We start from the raw sequence: 7,955 nt of genomic DNA on the forward strand, positions 1-7,955 counted from the left end.
TGTGAAGGGTGGTGGCAGCTGTCTGCGTGCAAATACAGATCAGTGTGCGTAGTCTTCCGATACACCCCATGACCTAGGGTGCCGTCAGCCCTTCTCTTGACCAAGACGTCAAGGAAAGGTAATTTACCCTCCGTTTCAGTCTCCATAGTGAATTTGATGTTCGGGTGTATGGAGTTTAGATGTGTACGGAAGTCTAGGAGTTTATCCATACCATGTGGCCAGATGACGAACGTGTCGTCCACGTAACGGAAAAAGCAAGTAGGTTTCCATACGGATGACGACAGGGCTTCCTCCTCGAAGTTCTCCATGTACAAATTCGCTACCACCAGTGAGAGTGGGCTACCCATGGCGACTATCTCTGACGCAGAGAGTCTACCCCAGGAATTCGAACATCTGAGAACTGTATTTCGAAAGAATGGGTACTCAGAGTGGCAGATTCAACGTGCTCTCCGCCCAACCACTGCAGCACAACCTGTTGAGATGGATGAAGTCACGAGGGAGGAGGTAGGCACTGCATTTATTCCATACACAGGCGCACTCTCGGGGAAAATCGCCCGCATTCTGAAGAAACACCGGGTCGGAACTGTGTTTTGTCCTCCAAATAAAACTCGTGCACTGGTGGGGAGCGCCAAAGATGACCTGGGTTTGAGGAAGGCCGGCGTGTACCAGATTCCGTGTCAATGTGGCAAGTCGTATATTGGTCAGACGATGCGTACCGTCGAGGATCGATGCCGTGAACACCAGAGGCACACTCAACTGATGTATCCGAGCAAGTCGGCGGTCGCTGAACATTGTTTGTCGGAAAATCACGCCATGGAGTATGACCGCACGAGGATTCTGGTACAGACGTCGAGATACTGGGACAGCGTTGTTAGAGAGGCCACCGAAATTCGCACCAATGACGACCTCATAAACCGTGACTGTGGCTATAATCTTAGCAAGGCTTGGGAACCAACGATCGGGTTAATCAAGAGTAAATCGAGCAAACGTATAGTTGTGACGACCACGGCGGACATAGCCCTCAGACGCCGTCGCAATCTGTTCCACCGCGCGACCGTGGCGCGGGGCGCGGACGGCGGAGGGAGCGCGCCGCGGGCGGAGGGTATTTAAATCGGCCGCCGCCGCGACCGAACCTAGTTCCCTCTGAGCAGCCATAGCGTACGGATCTCCGTGCCGGCACGTGCACAGGAGTTCAGTCCGTCAGTTCACCTGATGATGGCGACATGTATGATCGCCGAAATATTGTGACCGTTGGACACTATAGACCGGCAGCATACCCGTGGATATTTTGATTATCAAATACGCCGGGAGAAACTCAAGAATCACAATTTAGCACTGAATTCTTTAAATACGAGAACTCAGTATTCAGATGAATAGCCTACGAAGAAACATACTTCTATGTGATATAAAGCACCAAAAGGTAAAACAGGGAAAACCTACCCTCAAAGAGTAATTTGCTTAGAGAAAGAGGAACCACAGTATACTTGACACTTAAGTTTCAGAACTCAGATTGGTTCAAATGGCTCTGAGCACTATGGGACTTAACTACTAAGGTCATCACTCCCCTAGAACTTAGAACTACTTAAACCTAACTAACCCAAGGACATCACACACGTCCATGCCCGAAGCAGGATTCGAACCTGCGACCGTAGCAGTAGCGCGGTTCCAGGCTGTAGCGCCTGGAACCACTCGGCCACCCCGGCTGGCTTCAGAACTCAGACAGTATATGTGAAAGAAGCAACAGTGTTCACTATACTTCCAGAGGGCATCAAAATTGCTTTGTTCTGGCTAGATCGAGCCAAGCTGTTTTTGCATGATATTCACTGAATAGTTTTGCTGAAAAGTTTTAGGGGTGGGAAAACAGCTAGCACAGCATGAAGGACGTTTTACAGCCGTAAAACACTGCAGCATTTATTTCCTCCATAACTGCTCTGTGACGAACATACACATCATCATTCTCATTTTTAAAAAAATGGTTTGAATGACATTTACGAAGTTAATAAATCTTTTGGTTAAAATAGAAAGGACAAAGAATAACGACAGACTATTTTCCTGGGACGTTTGCAACAGCATATAGGACACTAATCACACAGAAGCAGCCATAATTCTTTATAACCTCGTTTATAATGCGCAGGCATAGCATTGGAAGAATTTACAAGTTAAAATTCACCCATTACCCAAGCAAATACTAACGAAATATGTCATATAAGCAGATATCTTACTGCTTTCATTAGGCATTTCTGCTTTATGGCGTTATTATATTCTTTAATTTTCGTAAGCTATTGTGAGGGCCTACTAAACAAAACGACTTTGACTTATTTCTATACAACGTTGATTTTAGACAACAGAGTTATTCGGCTGCATCTCTGGCTTTACTACCGACATGACAGATTCAAGACCATTGTTTTCGCATTGTATGTTTGCTCTGCTGTTTCCCTCAAATAAACGTATTATAATAAGTGCATTAGTTAATGTAAATTTGTCCTTATTGCCCTTAAATAACATCACGTTATTTTTGTTATCTATTGTTGGCGATCCTTTTCAATTCTCTGTATATATTTTTATTTCTTTAATAATGTACATTCATACACTCCTGGAAATGGAAAAAAGAACACATTGACACCGGTGTGTCAGACCCACCATACTTGCTCCGGACACTGCGAGAGGGCTGTACAAGCAATGATCACACGCACGGCACAGCGGACACACCAGGAACCGCGGTGTTGGCCGTCCAATGGCGCTAGCTGCGCAGCATTTGTGCACCGCCGCCGTCAGTGTCAGCCAGATTGCCGTGGCATACGGAGCTCCATCGCAGTCTTTAACACTGGTAGCATGCCGCGACAGCGTGGACGTGAACCGTATGTGCAGTTGACGGACTTTGAGCGAGGGCGTATAGTGGGCATGCGGGAGGCCGGGTGGACGTACCGCCGAATTGCTCAACACGTGGGGCGTGAGGTCTCCACAGTACATCGATGTTGTCGCCAGTGGTCGGCGGAAGGTGCACGTGCCCGTCGACCTGGGACCGGACCGCAGCGACGCACGGATGCACGCCAAGACCGTAGGATCCTACGCAGTGCCGTAGGGGACCGCACCGCCACTTCCCAGCAAATTAGGGACACTGTTGCTCCTGGGGTATCGGCGAGGACCATTCGCAACCGTCTCCATGAAGCTGGGCTACGGTCCCGCACACCGTTAGGCCGTCTTCCGCTCACGCCCCAACATCGTGCAGCCCGCCTCCAGTGGTGTCGCGACAGGCGTGAATGGAGGGACGAATGGAGACGTGTCGTCTTCAGCGATGAGAGTCGCTTCTGCCTTGGTGCCAATGATGGTCGTATGCGTGTTTGGCGCCGTGCAGGTGAGCGCCACAATCAGGACTGCATACGACCGAGGCACACAGGGCCAACACCCGGCATCATGGTGTGGGGAGCGATCTCCTACACTGGCCGTACACCACTGGTGATCGTCGAGGGGACACTGAATAGTGCACGGTACATCCAAACCGTCATCGAACCCATCGTTCTACCATTCCTAGACCGGCAAGGGAACTTGCTGTTCCAACAGGACAATGCACGTCCGCATGTATCCCGTGCCACCCAACGTGCTCTAGAAGGTGTAAGTCAACTACCCTGGCCAGCAAGATCCCCGGATCTGTCCCCCATTGAGCATGTTTGGGACTGGATGAAGCGTCGTCTCACGCGGTCTGCACGTCCAGCACGAACGCTGGTCCAACTGAGGCGCCAGGTGGAAATGGCACGGCAAGCCGTTCCACAGGACTACATCCAGCATCTCTACGATCGTCTCCATGGGAGAATAGCAGCCTGCATTGCTGCGAAAGGTGGATATACACTGTACTAGTGCCGACATTGTGCATATTCTGTTGCCTGTGTCTATGTGCCTGTGGTTCTGTCAGTGTGATCATGTGATGTATCTGACCCCAGGAATGTGTCAATAAAGTTTCCCCTTCCTGGGACAATGAATTCACGGTGTTCTTATTTCAATTTCCAGGAGTGTATTATATTACTATCCAGAAGCAATATTTCTTATCATTGCTGAATTTCATCACAGTGTAACATGTGTTGGACTGTCGCGATAACAACTTTGATGTAGCTTCCAGTCTGCGGAACTGTCGGCTGTTTAGGGGAGGGCCTTACACTTCGGATAGGCATGGAGGGGGGTGAATGGGCGGGACTTGTTCCGAATGAAATCCTAGCGCTAAGGGCTCGTGCCCTTGACAGCCGTTGGAGAGATTTCCGGACGGCGCGCGCTGCGGCTGCAGGCGCGGTGGGTTGCAGGATGCATGCCGGGCTGCCGCGAGAGTTGGCAGCACTGGACGAGATATTCCAGGCGACTTCGAGATCAGCTGAAGGAAGGAGGCAGCTGCGCGCGCAAGTGTGGCTCCGCCAGATTCGCGTGACAGTAGCAGCACTGTGAATTCACCAGCGACAGTAGACGGCTGAAAACTGTTATGTGCTGAAAGATTCTATTACAATCTTTCATTCGTGGATCACGTACCTTCCTCTAATAGACACGAGTATGAAATTAATTCCCTTGACATCAGTTTCAGAGTAAAGAAATTACCGTGTTGGTCCGAATATAAATGGCACCCTCCATTTTGATGGGCCGAGAGGGGGTGGGGGAGATACAGGAAGAGAAAGACAGAGAGACAGAGAGAGAGAGAGAGAGAATCCACTCACGCAAATGGGCGTTCGCAGAAATTTATCCATGTGGGGGCAAAATCCCAAAATTACGATTTGTTTATGTCGTTCGATGAGTCAGAGAATCTGCCGTGACCCAGAACTAAATTTGTCCGGAAGTATAAGAAACTTACTGTATTCCAAAAGTTTTCTAGTTACCTCACAATTCATTTACGGTAGATTACTTTGGTACCTTTATGGTAAGCATACTTCAGTAGCAAATGCAAAGTACCGCTTTTATGTTATTAATATGAATATGGACCCAACCTTTTTGAATTGTTGTTGTTGTGGTCTTCAGTCCTGAGACTGGTTTGATGCAGCTCTCCACGCAACTCTATCCTGTCCAAGCTTCTTCATCTCCCAGTACTTACTGCAACCTACATCCTTCTGAATCTGCTTAGTGTATTCATCTCTTGGTCTCCCTCTACGATTTTTACCCTCCACGCTGCCCTCCAATGCTAAATTTGTGATCCCTTGATGCCTCAGAACATGTCCTACCAACCGATCCCTTCTTCTAGTCAAGTTGTGCCACAAACTCCTCCCCAGTTCTATTCAATACCTCCTTATTAGTTATGTGATCTACCCATCTAATCTTCAGCATTCTTCTGTAGCACCACATTTCGAAAGCTTCTATTCTCTTCTTGTCCAAACTACTTATCGTCCATGTTTCACTTCCATACATGGCTACACTCCATACAAATACTTTCAGAAACGACTTCCTGACACTTAAATCTATACTCGATGTTAACAAATTTCTCTTCTTCAGAAACACTTTCCTTGCCATTGCCAGTCTACAGTCTTTTCGAATTAACAATCTGAAATTGCAACTTTATATGGTTAAAACCAGCGTATCCGACGAGTTAGTTAATAGAAACTGTTCGCAATAGCTATTTTTAAATCAAAGTATGGTCATAAACAGTCTGAAAAGCTAGTAACTGTGTTGCAGGGCAGGCTGTGCTGAGATATAATTGTTACGAAAAAATTCAATCCGTTGCGCCGTTTCGGAGTTATTTAGTAGTTGAAGTTAGCCAATGAGGTCGTTGCACGCGCAAATTGAAGCAATTACGAGGGCTAAAAATGCGGTACAGCACAGACATTTGTGGTTCCGAGAGTTACCACTTGTTCAAATGCTCATTATCAGTTAAAATGTGCCTTTTTCTGAAGTGATAAATCCAAGTCAGGTGACCAAAGCTACATTTCTTCGGCTTGAGGAAACCAAACTAAGAACAGGTTTGACGATACTGTCTCTGACAGGAGGCTTGAATCTACGCGCACGACGTCATGATTGGCTGGCTGACCTCAGAGCTAAAGAACTCGGAAACTGCGCAACATACCGAATTTTTTTTAATAATTGTTTCTCAGCACGACCTCCCTTGCAGCATCCTTACAAGCTTTTCGGACTGTTTCTGACCACCCTAAATATGTACCAATAGCAGTAGGTTGATTTAGAAAATTAAAAATTTGAAACAGAAAAAAATTGGTCGACTGATGAAATATCCGCAAAAATGTCACTGGTTAATACTCCTCAAACTGTGAAACAGGAAGCTTTAAATTACTTTTATGCCATTTATAGCACTTTTTTCCTCCAGCAAAACTTAACATTTAATCATTTTGATGGTGTGATACATTATTTTGATGTCGTCTGTTTCTTGATGCTGACAGACAATAAAAACTTCGTCAAATAAGTTTTGAAAGTTACATTTTTTTGGGTTGTTTCGCTGAAGTTTAACCCATTCGACGAGATGAGTATGGCAATCCTTCCAATGCAGTCTTCAGATTTGCTGGTAAGACCGATCTTTAAGAGCCTAGGCCCGAACGTAGATTGTCCTCACCCGTCCAGGTTGACATTTTATTATCAAGCCATGCCAGATGGATTGCAGAATTTTTAATTGTATGATTGCATGTTGTGTTGTATTGCTCTCCATACAGTTACGAATTTTTCCAACTCCTAGAGACGTCACACTTTCGGCCTTGAAGTTTCACAGATTTTTTCCTCTATTCCACTGAATCAAAATGCATTTTTGATTGCTTCATTTCGGTCCCTACATGAAGTACACATGAACGCACCTACAGGACAGCACGGCGGTGTCATCCACAGACTAATACAGTCAGTCTGCCTCGAATGTAATCTCAGTACACCTGCGAGGTGCCGGGGCTAGCAGTGTATTTAACACTAAATTCTTCTCGAATCTTCATACGGAAATGATGCTCTAAGCCCCCCCCCCCCTTTTCTAACTCCGACTTTTACTGTTGCACATGGATTAAGAAGAAACGCGAACTGACTCTAATCGACCCTGCAAGTGGGATAGAAAAGAGTTTGGCACTTGCAATAATTTAATTTGGTAAAGGAAAGTTTCATTAACGTAGTGAGAAATGAAAGGGTTGCTCTACCGATTTACAGAATGAAAGTTCTGTCCAAAATAACAATTTGATTTATTATGACTAAACTCAAAATAATAAACAAAACACATGAAACATTTACAATACGTCAAATTGGATACTCAAATAAATGCTGTGAAGGTGAAGTTGTCCATAAACTAGCTTGTGACATTTATGACCAAGTGGTATGTGGAGCCAATTCCTTGCAACTCAAATCTTAAGAGAAACACCCAGGCAACCCAACATTAATTGCTGCTACATAGTGAGAACTCAGACAATGAACACACAAGACAGACCCACATTAGAAAAGACGGAAACAGGCGCGCTTTGCTGAGCTCTGATTATCACAGAGCAAAATTCCCTAACCTGCCGGTGCTGCGTACATACATTACCAAGCTGTCTTCTTAACTGCAAGGACAAGATCTGACGTACTGGAGGCTATGGCTGGTTGCTTCGACGTCCCGTCGTGGTGATGATAATGTCGCGAGTATAGCCCGAAACAAATTATCCTGGTCTGGTTGTTCCAGACTAAAGACTTCCTATCAATACAAATGCGCCTCTGAAGGCAACGAAGAAGGCTCGCCACACAATCACTGACGGTACAGTGATTGATTTTAACAAGCGAAGTCACACAGTAACTCCGATACAGTCAACTTTAGCCAAAACTGCTCAAGACAGACAACATAGGCCGCTTGTACTCAGAAAGTTTCGTTGAAGTCGAAACTTCAGCAACTTCGTCCAACATTTACAATCAAATAAAAGTATATTAGACAGCCAACGGAAGGCAGGCGGTCCAGAGCAGCGAGAGCTCAGTCTTGTAACCTACTCCGACTCTCTCAAGAGCACCCGTACAAACCGAACACCGAACATTCCCGCCCCCAC

This window comes from Schistocerca serialis, chromosome 9 (assembly GCF_023864345.2).
Source record: "Schistocerca serialis cubense isolate TAMUIC-IGC-003099 chromosome 9, iqSchSeri2.2, whole genome shotgun sequence".
NCBI lineage: Eukaryota > Metazoa > Arthropoda > Insecta > Orthoptera > Acrididae > Schistocerca > Schistocerca serialis.